Source organism: Chinchilla lanigera, unplaced genomic scaffold (assembly GCF_000276665.1).
Source record: "Chinchilla lanigera isolate Chin_1 unplaced genomic scaffold, ChiLan1.0 scaffold00022, whole genome shotgun sequence".
In the NCBI taxonomy this organism is placed as follows: domain Eukaryota; kingdom Metazoa; phylum Chordata; class Mammalia; order Rodentia; family Chinchillidae; genus Chinchilla; species Chinchilla lanigera.
Window position 1 is genome coordinate 17,410,582 of NW_004955423.1, and position 22,536 is coordinate 17,433,117.

The 22,536-nt window shown below is 35.6% G+C and overlaps 1 protein-coding gene across 4 annotated transcripts in view; it reads left to right on the top strand.

Annotated features, from left to right (window-relative positions):
* Positions 1–22,536, top strand: part of Slc44a5 (solute carrier family 44, member 5) — a 355,454-nt gene that overhangs the window by 150,258 nt on the left and 182,660 nt on the right. For all 4 annotated transcript variants that reach the window (XM_005385229.2, XM_013514352.1, XM_013514353.1 and 1 more), the window contains exon 2: positions 11,479–11,517. The gene's annotated coding sequence lies outside the window, so the exon portion shown is untranslated. The remainder of the gene's footprint in view (positions 1–11,478; positions 11,518–22,536) is intronic.

Sequence of the window (22,536 nt, forward strand, 5' to 3'; positions counted from 1 at the left end):
TACATATTTACCATTTCTTTTGTCCTCTATTCCTTTAATTAGATCCAAATTCTATTTGGTATTTGTCTCCTTCTGCTTCCTTTAATGTTAGCATACAGATCCTCTGACAATCAATTTCTCACTTTTACTGGTTTGATCAAAGTCTTTATTTTATCTTCATTTTTGAAAGATTTCTTTTCCTGTACACAGAATTTCATGTTAACAATGCTTTTTCCCTCTTTTGCACTTTACAGATGTCATCTTGTCTTAGATCTCAGAAGAGGTGCTTCTATTATTTATTCTTATCTTTTTCCTCTGTGCATGTGTCTTTCTCTTTTAAGATTCTATTTTCTACTTTGCCATTTTTCATCAGTTTGATTGTGACGTTTCCTGATATTTGTGCTTTTTCATGTTTATTCATCTTGTGGATGTTGAGATTATTATTGATTTTGTGGGTTTATAGTTTTCTTCACTTGGAAAAATTTCATTCATTATTCCTTCATTTTTTTCTTTTTTGGAAAAATTTATTTGTGTGTTTATTTTAAATTAAACTGTTTTAACTAATATATAAAGATACTACACTTTTATGGAGAACCATGTAATGTTCTGATATATTTTGCATAATGTTTGAATCAGAAACGTATTTTCCTGTTCCTCCTTCCTCACCTTTTGGAACCCTAAATATGTATTATTAGAACATTTTGTGTTGTGATATTCTTGACATTTTGTTCACAAATTTTAGGCCTTTCTGCCTTTCAAACTCTGAATTCTGTTACTGAGATCAGTTATGGCTACCTTTGTGGAGCTGCTTCAGACTATAATCTGGACAGTTGGAAGGCTTACCTGCTTGTTTTTCCTGCCCTTGGAAATTATGGCCCTATACCCTATGCTTCGTTTGTGGGCGCAGCATTTACTACTTTCTTGGGTTCAAACCCCTAAACATAGTAAAACCCTTTTATATGTGAGCCCTTCCCCCACCTGGAATGCTTCTCCGAGTCTCCTCTTAGGAACCTAGTTGTCAGTTTTGTTTTTTAATTTTAAAGAGAATAAAAAAAAACACAATAAAAATGATACAGAATTTCAAAACAAGGTGATAGGAAATTAACAATAGTTGATAAATTGCATATTGTTATCTTCAGAGTAGTTGCTCAGATTACCAGTTTTGGCATGAAAAAATGATCAAACAATGTAAGCATTAACTTTTCCTTTCAATAATCTAATAGAAATTAGTAGCACAATTATCTTAGCTAACTTGTGTGTGTGTATTTTTTTTGTTTTAATTTAAAATCAAGAATTTTAATTCTAGGCTTCAGGATGTTCATTTATTAAGTTCTTATCTCAGCAGTTAGCAAAACAATACCTGGACAATACTTTAATAAACAAGATTTAACTAGAAAATACAGGGCAATTAATTTTCTTATTTACACTTTAGTGAGAAACTTTTAGAATTTTAATCCATTTGGCTTTGATCGGGTTTCATTATGAGAAAAAACTATTAAAAGCAAAATATAGTTCATAAAATATTAGAAATTTAATGCATTTTGATCTCTATTTTGTCATTGCTTTTTATTTCAAAGGGAAAATTACAAAAACAAAATAATAAAATGAAGAAAAAAACAAAACACAAAAACTATAAGAATGATACAAAATTTCAATAAAAAGGTGATAGGAAATTAACAATGGTTGTTGTATTACTTATTGTTATCTCCAAAGTAGTTGCTCAGATTACCAGATATAGGTATGCAAGATTTTTCCCTTCACTCTTTTCTCCTTTCCCCCATCCCAGTTGCTCTTTCTCTTTGAGCAGTTTCTTTCCCTTTCAAATTATCTGTTGTGCCTTTTGGGTCTTATTTTCTCTTTGAGTTTCTTACACTAGGGAGACAATATGATGTTTACATATGTGAGTCTGATTTATTTCACTTACGAATATGGCCTCTAGTTGCATCCATTTACCTATAAAAGTGTCGATTTTATCTTTCTTTATACTTGAGTAGTACTCCATTGTATAAGAATACCACATCTTTTTTTAATCCATTCCTTAGTTGATGAGCATTTCAGTTGTTTCCAAGATTTAGCTATGACAAATTGTTCTGCTATACACATGGGTGCACATCCATTGCTGTGGTATGATGTTTTCAATTCTTCTGGAAAAATACCCAGAAGGGGAATAGCTGGTTATTCCTCTAATCCTAGTTTTGTGAGGAATCTCCAAACTGATTTTCACAGTGGTTACACCAGTCTATACTTCCACCAAAGTGGAGAAAGGTTCCCTTTTCCACAGAGCCCTACCAGCATTTGTTATTGGTTAATTTTTTAAATTTTATTTCATTTTTATTTTTATTTTAAAGAAAGTAGTACCAAAAAAAGAACAATAACAAAATACAAACAAAACAATGCAAGGACATTAAAAATGATACAGGATTTCAAACCAAATGATAGGGATTAACAGTTGTTGTTATATTACATATTGTTGTCTTCAATGAAGTTACTCAGATTACCAGATGTAAGAACAGAAGATTAATCAAATCATTAAAGGGAATAAGAAAATAATAGTTTAAAAGAACATTAGAGACAATACAAAGTTTCACTAGACAGGATTGTAGGAATTCACGAATGGTTGTTATACTGCAAATTGATGTTATCACATAAATTGCTCAGATTACCAGATATAAGCATGCAAATTTTTTGATGACAGCCTTTCTTTCTGGGGTGAGATGGAATTTCAGTGTTGTTTTAATTTGCATTTCTCAAATGACCAATGATGTTGATTTTTTTCTTATATTTATTTGCCTTTTGTATTTCATCTGAGAAATGTGTATTCATCTCAGATGCCCATTTTTGGATTGTGTCTTTGAATTTTGGGGGTCTGATTTTTTAAAATTCTTTATATATTCTAGATAGAAGTCCTGTGTCTGAGGGACAGTTGGTTAAAATTTTTTCCCATTTTGTGGGTTTTCTTTTCACTCTGTTGGTGATTTCTTTTGATGTGCAAAAACCTTTAATAAGATGAGATCTCAATTGTAGATTCTTTGAAGTATTTGCTGTGCAGTTTGGCTTTTGTTCATGAACTCTCTACCTACCCCCATATCTTAATGATTTTTATCTACTTTCTCTTCCAATAGATTTAGTGTTTCTGCTTGGATATTTAGATCTTTGGTCCATTTTGACTTTAGTGAATAGTGATTGACATGGGTCTAGTTTTAGTCTTCAGCATGTAGAAAACCAGTTTTTCCAGCACCATTTATTTAAAGAGGCTATCTTTCTTCCAGTGAACATATTTGGCCCCTTTGTCAAAGATAAGATGACTGAGTGTGTTTGTAGTTGTTTTTGCATCCTCTACTCTGTTCCCTTGATCCTCAGGTCTGCTTGTTTGTTTATTTTTTTTTTTTTGCCAGTACCATGCTGATTTTATCATAGTAGCTTTGTAGTATAATTTTAGGTCAGGGATTGTGATGTCCCCTGACTTGCTTTTGTTGTCCAGGATTGCCTTTGTTATTCTAGGTCTCTTCTGGTTCCAGATGAATTTTAGGAATGTTTTCTCTAGATCTGTGAGGTAGACTAATGGTATTTTGATTGGGATTGCATTAAACCTTTATAACAGTTTTGTGAGTATGACCATTTTCATAATGTTTGTTCTTCCTATCTATGATCAAGGAATATCCCTACTTTTTCTGAAATCATCTTTGATCTCTTTTTTCAGAGTACTATAGTTTTCACTGTAGGGATCTTACTGCATTTGTTAGATTGATTCCTAAGTATTTCATTTTTTTGGATGCTATTATGAAGGGTATGGTTTCCCTAATTTCTCTCTCATTGAGTTTGTTGTTTGTGTACAGGAAAGCTATTGACTTTTGATTGTTGACTTTGTATCCAGCTATGCTACTGAATTTGGTTATTTCATCTAGAAGTCTTTTGGTGGCGTTTTTGGGGTCTGCTATGTAGAGTATCATGTTATCAGTGAACAATAATAATTTCACTTCTTCCTTTAATATCCTAATTCCTTTTGTTTTTCCCTTGTCTAATTGCTCTGGCTAATGTTTCCAGAACTATGTTGAATAGAGATGGTGATAGTGGACATCCTTGTCTTGTTCCTGATTTTAAAATGAAAGCTTTCAGTTTCTGTCCATGTAGCTCTTGGTTTATCATAGATAGCTTTGATCAGATTTAGTTAAGGAACATCTATGCTGATTTGCTGTAGGTTTTTTTTCATGAATGAATGTTGGACTTTATCAAAAGCTTTTTCTGCATCTATTGAGATGATCATGTTATTTTTGTCTTTGGTTCTGTTGATATGGTGCATTACATCTATTGCTTTGTGTGTATTGAACCATCCCTGCCTTCCTGAGAAGAATCTCACCTGGTCATGGTGTATAATGTTCTTGATGATTTACTGCATTCTATGTACTAGTATTTTATTGAGATATTTTACATCTTTGTTCATTAGGCAGACTGGCCCGTAATTCTCTTTTTTGGTTGGGTATTTCTCTGGTTTGGTATCAGGGCAATATTTGCCTCCAGGAATGAATTATGGTGAATTGCTTCCCTTTCAATTTCATTGAAGAGTTTGAGGAGTGTTGACTTTAAATCTTCTCAGAATTTCTTATACAGTTCACAGCTGTGAATTCATCAGGACCTGGGCTTTTCCTTGTTCAGAAGTGTTTAATTATGTTTTTAATTTCATTACTAATATTGGTTTATTGAGAATTTTTATATCTTCTTTTAGTTTTGGTAATTCAAATGTTTCTAGGAATCTGTCCATTTCTTCTGTGTTTTCCAGCTATCAGAGTAAAGATATTTTGAAGTACATATTGAATATCTTTTGAATGGCCACAGGATCTGTAGTGATTTCACCCTTTTCATTTCTTATTGCTTGAATTTGAGATTTTTCTTTCCTTTTTTGATAAGGTTGGTGAGGTGTTTATCTATTTTTATTCTTTCAGAGAACCATATCTTTGATTCATTAATTCTTTGTATTGTTTTGCTAGTCTCCATTGTGTTAATTTCTGCTCTGCTCTTTATAATGTCCTGTCTTCTTTGGGCTTTGGGCTGGGCTTGCTCTTCTTTTTCAAGTTTGAGGTGCAGCATTAAGTTGTTTATTTGTGCTAATTCTGTTTCCTGATGTGAGAATTCACTGCTATAATTTTCCCCCTGAGGACTGCTTTCATTGCATCCCACTGATTCTGCTAAGTTGTATTTGCATTTTTTAAAATTGCAGATATTGTTTAATTTCTTCTTTAATTTCATCTGTGACCCATTAGTTGTTCAGGAGGGTGTTATTTAATTTCAATGTGTTTATGGAGTTTTTTGGTTATTAGTTTTTATACATGGGCTCAAATGCTACCCATTCAACTGATTTTTCTGCCTGATCCTTCATCATCTACATGTGAAGATAAACTAAGTTACCTGATTGTGTTTTGTCATAACATCTGTAGTTTCCCTTCACAAGCACTGAACACAATTTATAGCTATATTAATAGGTGTATGGTCATTTTAAATTCTCCATCTGGCTGGTAGATTATAATCTCAAAAAGAAAAGGGGTTTTTGTCTGTTTTATACATCCTTGAATTCCTGGGACATAGAAGATAATAGATACTCAGAACGTGTTTGTTCATGGACTACTGGGTAAACTGATTGTTTGTTTTTGTTTTTTCTGGTACTGAGAGTCGAACTCACGACCTTGCACTTTTCAGGCAGGTACTGTGCTACTGACCTAAATCCCCAGCCCCTTGGGTAAACTGATTAATGTTGAATTTTGCACAATATTGGGTGTGGAAGATAGAATCAACATTATTATTAGGAAAATATACAGTTAGAACATAACTAAATGTCAGCTTTTATACTGAATGAAATAAGATTTCTGTGAGAATTTTAGGTAAAAAAAAACCATAAATGACTCTGGGAGTTTCTTTGCTTATCACTAATAGTTGTTGCAATCCTTTAAAAAGTATAGAACAAACAATCTATTGTCTCGCTGGTTTAAAAATAATGACTGCCACTTTTTAGTTATATGACATTCTTTGTGTGTGTGCATGTGTGTGTGTGTTTGTGTGTGTGTGTGTGTGTGAGAGAGAGAGAGATGCTAGGGATCAACCTTGTGCATACCAGACAAGAGCTCTACCACCGAGCCACATCCCTGACCCAATTATAAAACGTTCTAATTGTACAAACTGGAAAACAGAAAAATTTTCCTTGTATTTCTTAGTTTCCTTTGTTGGTTCACTGTCTTCTTCCCATTGGTGTGAGTCCAAGATTTTACTCACATGGCTCTCTGCCCTTCTCATGAGGACTCTCCTTTGTCTCCTTTTCAAATGTATATTTTTAATCCCTGTATTTCCTCTGGGCTTCAGAACCATATATCCACTGCCAGAGTGACACATCACAATTTCACTTGTGTCACTACATATCCGTCTCCATCTGGCATTATCTTACTCTAAGCTGCAATCATTTCTTACCTATGGTACTCGTCCATTTCCCTGACTGACTGTGCATTAATTCTTAACTCCTTCTTCTATTGTTCTCCACATTACCAGACTAATCTTAAGAAATATACTTTATTCCCTGCTTAAAGCTCCTCAATGTTTTCCATCTCATATAAAGAGAAAAAACATTGCCTACGTGGCCCCATATAAAGTCTTCTAACTATTGTTCCTACCTTCTCTCTTACCACTTTTTAATTTCCTTTTTACTTGTCAATTATGACAACAAAAAATTAGACTTTTTTTGGTGGGGATACTGAGAATTGAACCCAGGGCCTTCATACTAAGCTATGTCCCTGGTCTTGTTTAATTTGTTCAAACTTGTGATTTTTCTGCCGCAGCCTCCCGAAGTGCTAGGAGTACAGGCATGCACTGGTGCTCCTAGCTATGCTGGGCTTTTACCAGGTTCATCTGTCTTTTTCCTTTCAGGCTTTACATGTACTGTTCCCTCTTCCTTGAACGCTTAACTTCTAACTGCTTAACTATTTCATTCTTGCCTATCTTTTGACACTTGTTTGAGCCTTTCCTGACCCACGAATCCAAGACATGTTTCCTTGTGTTGTATTTTGATTCAATAATTATTGCATAATTATTTGGGAGTGTTCTTCTCTTAAGCTCCATGCATGCTCTCTGTTAACTTCATTCCTAGTTATCTCTGGTTCTTACCGCTGTATTTCAAATAAAATAAATACTCCATAAATATTTTTGAGTGGGCAGAACTTTTGGAAGGTTTTGTGGTGCATCCCTGCGTTCATAAATAGGAAGAGACATTTGAAAAACTCCCAAGGTAGTATACCAGTTCAAACTTGACCTTGACTAAGTCATTGATCATTAACAGTCAGGTTTAGAAGAGTAACTTGGTTCAAAATGATTAAATGAAGCATAGGCATCTTAAATTATAGACATTTTAAACAATTCTATAAATTTAGGTTTAAAAGCCAGAAGGGCGATGGAGTAATGAGTCCAAATCTAGCCCTGGAAGAAAAAAAAGCTGATAAAAAGTGAAATAATTAAGGTTCTCTCTGATAATAATATAAGTTCACAAATTAGTTTTACTTACAACAAGGACACCAAAAAACACTGTATTGTGCTGAGCCTGTGATCTTCCCAAGTATTATGGATGTGTCTTGGCTCATTTTCTCTTGTTGTAACAGAATTTTTGAAGCTGACTGCTTAACTTAAGAAAAGTGGTTTATTTTGGCTGTGGTTCTGGAGACTGAAAAGTCTAAGATTGGGTGTCTACTGTCTGTTCTGGATCAAGGCCTCATAATGTTTTTTCATGGTGGAAAGCAGAAAGAGAAGCAAACAAAAGAGGCCAAATAAGGGGCTGCTTTCTAAGAAGCTACTTTTGTGGTGACTAATCCAGTTCTTTATTATGAGAACTCACAAGAGAAAGGCACAGTGTTAGTGAGGTCCCCGTTACTATAACAAATACCTGAGCTGAACCAACTTATGAAGAGAAAAGGTTTATTTTGGCTCCCAGTGTAGAGGTTTCAGTCCATGGCTGGTTGGCCTCATTGTTTTGAGTCTGGGTGGGTGCATCATAGAGGGAAGACATGGTGAAGCAAGCCAGAGGTGAGGGTCCCACAACTCCCTTTGAGGGCACTCCCTGGGTGACTAAAACCTCCCACTAGGCGCTACCATGTTAAGGTTTCACACCTGCAAATAGTGCCACTCCAGGGGACTAGCTTTTAATGCATGGTCCTTTGGGTCATATTCTAGATCAAATCCATAGAAAGATGAATCACTCATGAAGATTTTGTCTGCATGATTCAAATACCTTTCACTTGGCCACATTGGGGACTAAGTCTATGCATGAGTTTTGGTGGAAACAAACCATTGAAAGATGTGAGTTGTAACTTGTAGGAGAAGATGACAGAATAACAAATTCTAAAATATACATGTTTCTGGATGTCTGCTGATCTGAACTGTTAATATGGATGTGGATACCAGAGGACAATTTTGGGAAAATTGCCTTCTTTTCATAGTTTACCTGATAGAGGCCTCTATTTTAGGGATAGGAAATAGTTTCACTATTTCAAATGGTGATTAAATAGAGTGCAGCTGCCTTGTCCACTATATCTGGAAAGATTCTGAGGCTATACTTAGGCTCAAAGTGTAGAGTGATGTAATCCAGATGTTTGAGAAGACCAAAGATCTTGTTGCAGAAGTGCTTCATCACAAACCACTCCTCTTTGTTCTATGCAGTAATAGAACTTACCTTTCCTTTCTTTCACTCATTGAAATCATTTTTTAATTTATTCTGCAGGAAGTTATTAAATGCCTAGTACTCTAGGGCCCAGCACTATGTTATGCACTAGAGATAGAAAATAAAATGGCACAGTCTTTGCACTTAAAGGATTTAGCCAACAAAATAACAGTATTAGTGCATAAAAAATTCCATGTTTCTATGCATGAATAGTACTCTGAGGTGCTACATTATCATTTTGTTTTTCTTCATCAAATCTTTTTTCATTTTTCATCATCAAGCTCAGTGTAATTAAATATCAAAGGCATGCCAAAAACTGTCGTTCTCAACTCATTTGGAGGTCAAGATGAAAAATCTCACAGAATTCCTATATCACAGTCAATTGTCATTCAATGGAGAACATGGTTATAGAAATATAGAGGCTTTGATGAAGTAACAGCTGTATTTTGACACACATTCCAAAACCCCACAGCAGAGAGAAACAAATATATATCATTGTGGAGTGGCAGCTATTTGAGATAAAGATCGTAACTATTTCAAAAAGAAATTCTATTAAAATAAATCTGTTCATAGATAGTGATCTATTTTTCCCTCTTTGTTTTTATTGTTCTCTCCTTCCTCCTATTTCATGTCCTCCATGGGGCACAACAGAATTTTAATTGAGGATGATGTTTTTGTTCTCTTTATATGTTGTGAGTAGACTCTGTCATGGCTCAGAGTATGAAAGAGAAAAGCCCAAGTTCTTTACCTGTCATGCCTTCACTCTTTAATCCTTATCTTCAATTCATCACATACTTGGTAGCTTGTACTCATTCATACAGCCCACACACTGTTTTTCTTCTTTGCTCACTATCTGCACCGAAGTGTGACTGTTGTTTTCTTCCAGTCATTGGAGGGGAAAATACAATTAGACGTTCTCCAAAGGCAGATGAATATGTGTGAAGTGGGGAAGGCATTCAGCTATCTTGCATAACCTACTTCATGAGCTCTTCCTGTCTCATTGCACTTGAGACCCTCTTCCTCTTCAATTTATGCTTACAGTAATATATTGAGATGAATAAAATGTTGAATGTCACTGCTTTATCTAAACTGCTCTCACAATTTCATGGACCTGGATAAAACTGGCATAAACTATGCATCTGCTGTGGAAAAATGTGAGAAGCCATTAGGTCCATAGTTCAATTTGAATCCCTGAAACTATCCCTGCTGTCATAGTCCATACTTTGATCATCACACTTCCTTAGTTTTTCCAATATCTTATTATGATGCCACTCCATGCATTATTGATGCCTCAAAATATATGGTACAATTTTCATTCTCACTAGACTGAAACCTATTCCAAAGGAGAGACAGGGTCTTGCTATTTCTTTGTGGCCCTGGTGCCACATTGTTAGAGTAAAGCATGTGCTCTGTAGCTTCATGAATCCCCAAATGTGGTCATCATTTCTACCTTTTTTTCTGTCTTGTGTGAAGTGCTTCATATGTGGAATGCATTTTCTTTTTTTGTCTTTTTTTGGGGGGGATGCATTTTCTGACCCTTTCTTTGTTGCCTTTTTCTGCATTTCCACACTTCTCTGTATTTCTCCATTATATTTTTCTGTAAATTGAGTCAAGTAGAACTACAAACAAGGTTACTGAAGCATAGGATAATAATTTTTGTTGCTACAGTAACATAGGCTGATGACGATCATTATATCAGCTAGCATTTGATCAGAAGTGAATGGTAGAAAAACTGTGACATGTGCCATTTTCATAGGACAACTAAGCTCACACTTTGTGGTATTTAAATATATTTGGCATATTTTCCCCAAATGTGGTCAACTAGAATGCTCTTATTGTTTATGGTGGAGCAGCATACCTCTCCTCCCTGCCACTCTACCAAATAATCAGAGTTGCTCCTTCCACATTGAAGAGGCTACATTCCCGGGTACCATGTGGAAGATTTACTTAACCTAAAGACACATATGCTTTGGTTCAAGTGGGGCCAATGAATTTGAACTTTATCTTTTCCCCCTAGTCTACAAAGGGTGTTGTGCATATAATTAAAAGTTCATGATATATATATATATATATATATATATATGTATATATATGTATATGTATATATATATATACATATATATATGTATACACACATATATATATTAAGTTTTTCAGGACTCATATGTCTTCTGAGGGTTAAGCAGGAACAGAAAATGAAAGTTAAAAAGTGCCTTATTTTCTGGGGATAAATTTTTTGTGTGATGAATTTTTTGAGTCAGTACAAATGACCTGCATTGTACAAGGTCTGATCAAAATGGGAGCATTAACAGCTGTATTTCTTACCTCAAACTTCACCCCTCCTGCACCTTCCTGCCTTTACTTTTGGTTAGCTTTGTAAGATTAAATACTCACTATCAGTGGCTTTGGTTATTGCATAGCCATCCCTCCTCCATACCCTACACACCATCTGTAGGTTTCATGTGAGCAGAGTCAACCAAACATGAATCAAAAATGTTAGGTAGGCGCTAATATGTGGTATAGAATCAGGCCTACATTTACATACTTAACGATAAATACAATCACTATTTACATAGCATTTCCATTGTATTAAGTATTATATATAGTGTATAGATTTAAAATATAGGGGGAAGATAGGCAAATATTCTCCTGTTTTATATACAGAAGTTGAATAGCCGTGGAATTTGTATACAAGGGATCCTCTAACCAGCTAATCTTCACTAGGTTCAGAAAGATGACTATATTGATGGGTAATTAGGTCCAAAATCATCGACCCCTATGAATATTTATTTGTCCTTTGTGCTTTTTCCTAGAAGAAGCACCCGACAGTCCTATTCAGGAACAAGACTTTGGTAAGTGATAGTATTAGTATAGTATTGAGTTAGACTAAAGAGCTTACACGTTAGTCTATCCATTAACAAATATACACTTCTTTCAAAATCTAGGAACACCTAAATATTTACTAAGTCAAGGAAATGCTTCCTAAAGGCTTATCAGGCCCTTCTTCAGAGGGCAGCTTTGTCGTTCCTGAAGGTATTCTCTTGCTTTGGAGTTTTGAAAGCACTGCCCAGGAAGAACGTCATATAGCTACTGGTGGTTGATTATTTCTTTCACCCCTTATACCTCTTGTGCTTCCGTCTTTCCATCTCAGCTTATGACTATGACACATGCAAGTCTTGTAATCTCGTTCTGAAAAATCTCCACACTCAGGCTTTCCTCACCCTATTTCATCCAGTCCGTTTATTTGTCCAGCTCTCTCAGTAGCTGGCCCCATGTATTGCAGTCTGGCTACTCAAACTGTGGTCTGGGCAGCCCCTGGGAGTTAAAAATGCAGACGCTCCATGCCTGCCCCAGGCTTGCTGAAGCAGAACCTGCATTTTCACAAGTTTCCCAAGTGGCTCATGTGGAAATAAAAGTCTGAGCAGCTCTGTCTTCTATAATTGCTCAGCTTTTGTGCACTCTTATTGCCTGGAGGTTAACAAATATGGACTTTTATGCCCTGACATTCAATGGTACTTGGATCCCAAATCCTCCACTAAAAGGTGGTGAGAATGTTACCTATGTGGTGAGAATGTTAAAGATCTACTAGCAAGTTTGAAATATACAGTGAAATATTTTGAACTGTGGCCACTATGATGAAATATCTGTTACATTAATTAACTTGCCTGACTCTTTTGACAGTACATTCATAGATCAACACTTCACATTTTATCCAATAAATGTGCATAGTTATTAAATGTCAACCAATAAATAAATTTATAACATAGTATAATATATGTATTTTCCTGCTTCTGTACTCAAAGCCCAACCACTGACTTTTGTGTACTTTAATTTTGCTGGTTTATATTTAAGTGTTTGCCCTCCACTTACATACCATTTACAGTGTCAAAGTTCCTTCATATAAATTGTGTTATCTGATTGTATATGAATCTACAAGGCAGTTAGGTAGGCAGTATAATATTTTTAAGAGGGCATTTTCTAAGTTCTATTTATAATTTTCTAACCTTAGGGTTGGTATAAAAAGTGGAATATATTTTGGAAAAATGTAGAGGCTAACCATTGTTTTGCCATCAGATGTCAGTGAATTCTTCTGCCTCAAAATGTATCATGGATTAAAGTAATTATATTCTTATTCATTATCCTTGTCTTCTCAATTAGAGACCTTGTACAAATTCCATTTTCCCATAGAAGGTGTAAAAGAGGGAAATCTATAGAATCATGGCTGAATCGTGATGCAGAAACTGTTTTGCATCCCCTAAAAGGACATTTATATTAGGGGAAACACTCCCAGATCCTATGAGTGTTCCATCCAGGATTTGGTATGTTTGGTTGCACAGGGATACCATCAAGATTGGGCAAATGGTGCCATTGTTGTCTTTCCTATCGAATGAAACCTAATCGTTTATATATTTGTAAAGAGCCTAGTGATAAAGGAAGCTTAATTGTGTTAACACCATAAGTGAGTTTAGGGAAATCATATTTTTGATCTTAGCCCATACAAAATGTTCCTCAATGTCTTCTATTGCAAAGAAGGTAAGGCCCGGAGTAGAGGGGACTCATTCCCGTTTGAGCTCACTCCTGTCTCTTTAAGGTAGGGTCATCGTCATCCTCTCGGAAGCTGAGGCTTCCATCAGTGTTACCACCTCAAGGAAACAGATGTTGCAGTTATTTCCAGTCTTTCTGACATGATTTTCATCTACATATAAACATACCTTAGTACCAGCTATCTGAAACTTCTACAAATCTCCGATGACTGCTCCTCATCCTCCCAATACTACCTCATTTCTTTAAGAATTGTTTGTGGGTGTGATTCCACTTTTTAACTTCCTGTTCTGTCATAAGCTATACTGTACAGAGCCTGCAGAAAATCATACATCCATCCAGGAATTTTGGTTGAATGTTTTAAATGCAGCCTGTATACAAATATCTCTACTAGAATTCCTCTGGTTTCTGCCCCAGGAATGTTACTACTTCTGCATCTGTACAGGCTCTGTATAGTCTTTTGAGACTGACTTTTCACCTCACTGTTTGCTCTGCACTCCCTCCACTTTGGTTCAGTCTAGAAAGTCTACAAAGGGTGTATCCCATGACAATCTTCTTTCTTCTTCTTCTCCTCCTACCCCTCCCCTCCCCAGCCCCTCCCCCACCTCTCCCCCTCCCCCTCCTCCTCCTCCTTGTCCTCCTTCTTCTTTCTTCTTTTTAACCTCAGCAGTGGTAGGCATTTGTATTCAGTATCCATCCATGCAGGACCTATTAAATGCCAACATTTGAAGAACAAATACCTTGTGGATCATCTTTAATCCCTTTGTTTCAGAGAAGAGGAGGATAAAACTTATAGAAGGACTTACCCTGAGTCACTCAGGTGCTTAGTGCTGAGCCAGGACCAGACTCAGGTCTTAGATCCTATGCTCTTTGACCCTTGTACTTTCAATTTGCAGGTTTTGGTTGTTCCCAGGCTTTCATAGTAGTCTTAAATTTCCCCCAAAATGCATCCTTCAGCTTTGACAAGATAATACAAAGAATACCATTTTGTGTAAAAGGGGTCCTGATCCTTACCTTGCTTTCCCAATCAGATAGAAGAGGTCTCAGTCATATTCGCATGTTAACCAGAGCCCCCATCCATGTGTCTCTATTTCTTCAGCCACATGTTTGCTTTTTATCACAGTTGGGTTTATTCTCGTGTGTAGTGGAAACAGAATCAGTAAGTAGGAAGTGAAGAGGTCAAGAATACTTATATATAAGTTATGTGGAAGAGATTGTCTCTCGGGACTTATGTGCACAACTCCAGGGCCATCTTCTCAACAGAAAATCATGCCTGGGAAATACACATACTCTCCAAGCCTGAGATCATCCCAGCAGGTGGAGAGAGAAAGGGATTATAAAAAACAGAATTGTTTTAAGTAGAAGAAATTCTAATAAATTAGTCATTAAAGTTATACTGCTCTTTCTAAGGTAATTTCAGATAGAAATAAGTTTATATTATATCCTGTGAGTACAAAAGTTTCAGAAATTCTTCCACTTCTGTCAGAACTGAAGGATAGCCTATTACATTAATTTGGGGCTGTGATGTTCTTTGCAATACTCCAAACCTGACTTGAAACCACAGGATGGGGGCTGGGGATTTAGCTCAGCGGCAAAGCACTTGCCTGGCAAGCGCAAGGTCGTGAGTTCAGTTCCCGGTACCGGAGAAAAACCAAAAAAAAAAACAACAACAACAACAAAAAAACCACAGGATGGATCATCGAGGAATACAATTTTCCAGTCATTGAAGGAAGCTCTGGGTTCAGACAGAAGCACTTGTAGTGGTGGGAAAGTCTAACTGCCTGACTAATTTTATTTTTGAAACACAGATAAATAATACCTTGTTGGTTGAAAGTCCAAAGAGAAACCTGTGTACTATATGTTATGTTGCTAGTAGGTGAATGTCTAATGCAGCTAGAGAATATCAGTGGAAATAAATAACAAGGCCAACTAATAGAAATTTCAAACAGAAACCTGAAAATTAGTTACTCTGTTTCATCTTTATTGTTCATTTTTTAGTGGTTTTACTTTTTAAAATATTAGCTTATTTGTTTAGTTATTGAATACTTAGTAATTTCTTCAATTATTGAACTATATCTACCTAGAAATCTGAGAAAAGAATATATTCCGATGTTTAATTTAGGTTGCATGAAAACTATTACTATAAAATCTACTTGTGGACATTTAATTTTTTCCATAAAGAAAATAATAATATACTATCAAAATAGAAATTTCTATCATAGCAATACGATGGACTATGTCACTCTTTCTATGAATCACTGTCATCTCAATTTAATCATTGTATTAAAAAGAGCAATAATTATACCATTTTTTTCTTCTCCTCCAAGAACTTTTGGGAGTTTGAGTCACCAATAAAAATATAGCAAAGAACATTACTTTAAAATATTTCTGAAATAATACTGAGGTTTTTTTTTTTTACATTTGAAAGTATTTAAGGGGTAAAAGAATGAATTATTTTTAGCTGTCTTTAGAAATATTCCATAAAAGCAAAAATAAGAGATGTGTGGTTACAAGCAAAATTTGTACTGGAATTTAACGTTGTTCATCAATTTTTATGTGCATTAAGCTAATGAATACACTGACTGTTCCATAGTGAAATCTTCATATTCTAGAATGGATGTGGTTAAAGTAGAAATACAGCAAATATGCAACAAATTTTCATTGTTGTATATTCCTCAAGAAAGATTCCCTTTAAAAATAATAAATTCTTCTTGGAAGATGCTTCACAAACAGCTGTGTTTATTTTGATCACTTAAAATACCACTGTGTTCTGAATCTGTGAGGGTAATGTGTGCACATGCGTATGTGTGAAAGACAGAGAAAGCCAAGTAGAATTGTATTGTTATGATATCAAAGTGTATTCTGCAAACATTTCTTCTGGGAAGGGTGGATGCCACCTAAATCACCTGTGAACACCTCCATTCCCTTATGAACTCTTTTGTACCTCTGCTTGGCCTTTGTCGTACCACCAGCACCACCCACCAATGGACTCAGAAAGTGACAATCTATGTCAGTCTTAGGTAACAGGCTTTCCAAACTTGGTCTGGGCTCTGGTTCCTGAAGCTGTATACAGCCAATTCTAGCTTTTCTGAATCATTGTTAAGGATCACCTGCCCACCCAGTGATCCTAGCAGTAATGCTAGGGACCGGAAGGAGCTGTGTCTGTCTGTACACTGGTAAGGGAGCCACTGTCTGCAGATGCTACTGTGGATTCTTGTCACTGTGCTTGCTTTGTGGACCAAGGTACTGCAGACAGCCTCATTTCCCAGGGTCTTCACTGAGACACGGCTGCTTAAGGTCTAGTGGTAGGCCGGCCAATGGTACGCTGCACTGCAGACCCAACAGAAGCCACATGACTCAGTTATAATTATATTTGACTGAAAATTTAGAGGCAATCCCATTATCCTGTGAATCTATCAGGAAAAAGCCTTTGCTGAAACTATTCTGTAAAGAATACACATAGTGTTTCACCCTTCAAATGCCTGGAGTCCAATACCAGGCTGCCAGGATGAAGAGTGAGGCAAGTATGACACCTTAACATGTACTAGTAATGCTCTACCAACTGACCCCGAAGACATGGAGATCTATAAATTGCTTGACAAGTAATTGAAAGTAGTCATCCTCAGTAACTTGATGGGAGTCAGGAGAACATATTTAGACAACTAAATAAAACAAAGACAATACATGCAGAAGAAATAGCAAATTCAAATAAAGGTCATTTGAAATTAGCTAGTTAGAGGAACAAAAAGAGAGTGACTAAATTACGCAAGATTTACGGGATACCATACAACAGTGCCTTATGAAGAGTAGAGAAAGAAAGGAGAAAGGAGAGGGAAGCTTATTTTAAAAACGATGGATGAAAATTTCCCAAATCTTGAGAGAAATGTCAAAATCCAGATGCATGAATCCCCAAAGTTCCCAAGAAAGACCAATGAAAAAAATTTCCTGAGACATATCATAATTAGATCATAAAACTCAGATAAAAGAATTGTTAAAGCAGCCGCAGAAATGACTGTTCACATACAAAGCAATTTTCTATCAATGGGTTTCTCAGAAGAAATTTGTAAGCCAGGAGAAAGTGAGATGATGTACTGTAAGTGCTGAAATAAAACAAGAACAAAAATCTACTTCTAACCAAGAATACTATACCCAGTAAAGCTGTCTTTCAGAAATGAAGGAGAAATGAAGACATGCTTGAAGAAAACATGAGGAAATTCATCTCTACTAGACATGCTTTACAAGAAATGCTAAAGGGGGTTATTTAAGTTAAAATATAATGATATTATATAACAGTATAAAGCATAAAAAAGTGTGAACCTATCCAGTAAAGGTAAATATAATGTGAAATTCTTTTTTTTTTTTTTTTTTTTTTTTTTTTTTTGTCTTTTTGAGACAGGGTCTCGCTATGCAATTCATACTGGCCTTGCTCACTTTGTAGCCTAGGCTGGTCTTGAACTCACAATGATCCTCCTGCCTCAGCCTCTGAGTGCTGGGATTACAGGAGTGCACCACCACACCTGGCTAGTGTGAAATTCTAAGTACCCTAATCACTTAATGGTAGTACAAATCACTTCTAACTCTAGTATAAAAGTATTAGAAATAATTATGAATATAATGATTATAACACAACATGTATAACATAAATATTATTAACATCAGCTCCATAAATGTGCATGGAAGAAGTACAGTAGAATTTTGAAACAGACTGTAGTAACTATGAAATGTATATACGTCTTATCTCATGGTTATTTAAAATACTGGTTGACACAAAATATAATGAGAAAAGAATAAAACCACTGCACTACAAAATGCAGTACCAACAAACCGCAGAGGAAGAAAACAAAGTACAAAGAAATGGCAGAAACATCATAAATCAGTCAACAAAACAGCCATGCAAAATTCTTATGTATCAATAATCACTTTAAATATAAATTTTCCAATCAAAATCCATAGAATAGATCCAACGATGTGCAGCATACAAAGGACTACCCTTTGAACTCACAGCAGTCCACCTGCCTCAGCCTCTTGCATGCTGAGATTGTAGGTAGGACTCCCTTTAGATTCAAGGATATCCATAGACTGAAAGTTAAGGAATGGGAAAAGATACTCTCTGCAGTGGAAACCAAATGCGAGCAAGCGTCACTATACTAAGACAAAGTAGTCTTTCAGAGAAGTCTGTCACAAATGGTGACCACTTCACATAGAGTTATAAAGTAATCACTTTATGAGGAAGCACTAACCTAAATATATAAAGCAAGGATTAACAGAACTGAAAGTAGAACTGGACAGGATTACAATATGCCTAGATGACATTAATACTTCCCTTTCAAAAATGAATGCATCATCTAGACAGAAAAATCCAAAAGAAAACAGTGGACTAGAATGACATTTTAGGCTACATTGACCAATGACCATGTTCGGACCATTCCATACAACACTAAGAAAACACATGTGGCTCACAAAAATACATGGAATACTCTCCAGTGCAGATCGTGTGTTAGTCACAAAACATATCTTAATCAATTTCTAAACAATTTAAATCACATAAGTATCTAGAAATCAAAAACAGGAAAACTGAAAAACTCGCCAGCACTGTGGAACTTTTTCATTTTCCATAATAATGTGAGACAATTCCCCTAATAAATACCCTTTTATATACTGAAATCTGTATTTGTATCTATATCTATCTATCTGTATCTAGTGGTTTTATTTCTGTAGAGAACCTTGAAAAATTAAGTTGCTTTTTAAGAGATTAACCAAGAAAAAAGAAAAAAGACTCAAATAGAGAAAATGATGAATAAGAAAGAGGACTTTATTATTTATACCACAAAATTACAAAATATTTTAAAAGACTAGTAGGAATACATAGTCAAAAAGCTGGGTAGAGGTATAAATGGATAAATTTCTAGAAACATAAAACCTATTAAAACTGAATCATGAGTGAAAAATTTGAACAGATCAGTAATGAGTAAAGAAATTAAAGCAATAATAAAAACTTCCAAATAAAAAAATCCTAGGAACAAATCAATATTTTGAAGAGCTATCTGCATTCTTGTGCTCATTGCAGCATTATTCACAGTAACCAAGATATCAAAACAACCAAGATATGAATAGTTTAAGAAAATGTTACTATATATTTGCATATAAATTGTATATATTTACACATACACACTGTATGTATATACACACATACACATGAACAAAGTGGAATATTATTCAGACTTAAAAAGAAGGAATTCAATAGGGATTAATCTACATAACATTATGCTAAGTGAGGTAAACTAGACACAAGATGAATGCTGCATGAACAGCTTTTGTACAGAACCTAGGAGCAGAGAGTAGAATGTTAGATCACAGGGCTGAAGGTAGAGGGAAGAGAACGGAAAAGTATTGACAGAGGGCCCAGAACACTGCTTATGAGTACATTCTGGACATCAAAAAGATGATGGAATAGAAGTTCCCTGGTTCTAGTTCTCTTTATAGAAATCTAACTCACAACTTAGTACAGAAAGGTTTACTTATATGAATATCCCAGTGCTTGGGAGTAAGGCCAAGATATCCCTGCATGGAGTACAGAATCAAAACATCCCTGCATTATTAAGTGGAATGTTTTCACTTTGACTACATCATTCCTCTCCCAGTGTGGCATAAGGTCCCATAAGGATTTCCCAGGGCCTACAGCTTCAACAGTGAGAAAGGAGCTGGAAATAGACATTCAGCTTGCACAGCATTTGAGGTACTTTGTAGGAAAAACACTTCCATCTCACCTAAAAAGGAATATTGGGGATTTGGGTGGGATAGACCACTTGGGAGCAGTTAGAAATAAGGAAGATGGGTGAGGCTCACAGCATCTGATGTATAGATCATGCCAATGGCTTTGCTTCTAAGTAACCCCAGCATAGAACAGCAGCTAACAACAGCATCAATCTGCAAGAGACACATTTTACATGTCTGCCCAGCTCTATCCCTACACATCTTCTGCATGCAGTTTCAGTGCTGTGCTTAAGGCTTCCCCAAGCCAGGGGTCAAGCACACATGTATCTGCAGAACATCTGACCCTCCCTGATGCCAGCAATTGAGCACTGACCTCACTCAACCTCAGTTCTCTGCTTCAGGCTTTCCTTGTCCAGGAGGCAAGTACACCTCAAGTTCTGCCTCCCTATGATGAATAGCAGAATTTTAGGCTAGGTTAAAAAGTGAAAGTTCTATCATTAAAGAACACCTGCAAAGGCAAAAAAAAAAAAAAATGTATTTCATCAAATGCACTGACCCCCAGCACAAGGGTATAGAATTGCAGCTATAACACCAGAAGAAACTAATACATTTGCAATAATAAACTCTAAAGAAATGAAGAACTATGAATTTACCAACAAGAACTGATAATAATGTCCTCAAAGAAGTTCAGGTAACTTTGAGAAAATATGAATAGAAAATGAAATGAAAGTTAGAAAATAATTCATGAACAAGAGGAGAATTTTCCCAGGGAAGTAGAAATTTTTAATCCTAGAGATAAAAAATACAGTAATTGAACTTAAAATTTCAATAGAAAGCTTCAGAATTTGACCAATCAGAAAAATCCATGACACAGGATACTTATGAGTGTTCAATCACTAGCACAAAAAGAAAACATGATAAGAAGAAAGAGTGCTGCTGAGAATTATGAGACATCACCAAGAGGACTATATTTTATATAACAAGTACTCACAAAGAAAAGGAAAAGAGGAATGGTCCAGAAAGCATGTTTAAGGAAATAATGAATAAAAATTTCCCAAATCTGAGTAAAGATGTCAGTTTCTAGGTGTGGACCTCCCAGAAGTCCCCAGTCAAATTTCTCCCACGAATAGCAAACTGTCTAAAAAGAAAATTAAGAAAACGATCTCATCCATATTAACAACAAAGTAAAATGTTTAGGTGTAAATTTAATCTCAAAAGTGAAAATTCTGCATACTAAAAACATGAAGATTGCTAAAGGGAATTAACATACACAAAATGAAAAAGTATTCCTTGATATTGCATTGAGAGAGCTAATCCTGTTAAAATTTTTCTTCCACCCTCAGTAATGTACAGATTCAACCCCTATCAAAATTCCAGTGTCATTTGTCACAGAAATACATAACAAGGATCTTTAACTGTATAGGAACTGCAAAAATCCTTAGTGTAGTTTTCTGTGTAACAGCAAAGATATGGTGAAAGAAAAAAAGAAAACAAAAATACCCAGGCAAATCACCATGAACATAATGTCAAAACAGATGACACATCTCTTCTGACTCTTGCGTGAGTGTTCTAGAAAAAGCATTATTTTTGTCACCACTGGAGGTGACAATGCCATGTGTGTTACTACCCCCTGATACCTCCCAGGGGGACAAGATAATGGACAAGGAAGACAGAAATGTGGATGGGCCTGAACCCCTGTAGGCCAAGGCTAACATATGTGCATGTCTCTTAATTTTTAACAAAAAAAGTATGGAAAGTAAAAAAGAAGGGAAAAAATTTAAAACAATGAAAAGCTTTTAGAATCAGGAAAGTATGAAAATATTTTTGCATATCTGTAATATGTGTTTAAAGTTGTGTTATTATGAATGAATCAAAAAACTTTAAAAATTATAAATAATTACATCAGCTAAGATGAATTTATGTTAAAAGAAAGAAACACTTTATCAGTTGAGTGTAGCCTAAGTGTAGAGTGTTCATAAACTATACAGCAGTGCATAGACACACCCTGCTCCTTCACTTTCATATCCCTCTCTCTGACTCACACAGAGCAGTTTCTGGTCCTGCAAGCTCCATTTATGGTAAGGTATTCGATTTTCTTCATCTATGATATTTTTACTATCCCTTTCCTGTGTTTAGTGTGATTGGGTACACGATAATTACCATAGAGTTACAACTGCCTACAGCACTGAGCATAGTAACATGCTCTACAGATTCAAAGCCTAGGACCAATAGACAGTCACATAACCAGGGTAAGTCTAGACTTGTGACATCCAGGTTTATGTAAGTACACTCTACGATGATCACACAGTGACACACTCACCTAGTGGTGCATTTCCAAAAATGTATCCTTGTTGCTCTACTATGTATGACTGAGTATAGTAAAGTGATTATACGCAAAATTATACAGTATTCACTTTGAAAATAAGACACATCCAGCACTGGAATAGAAGAGAGACTCCAGCCTCATATACTTAGTCAAATAGTTTTCAATAAAGGTTCAAAGAACACACTGTGGAAAAAGGACAGTCTCCTCAATAAATTGTACTGGGAAAACTGGGTATCCAAATTCAGCACATTGAAACTTATCTCACATCATATGCTAAAACCAACTTACA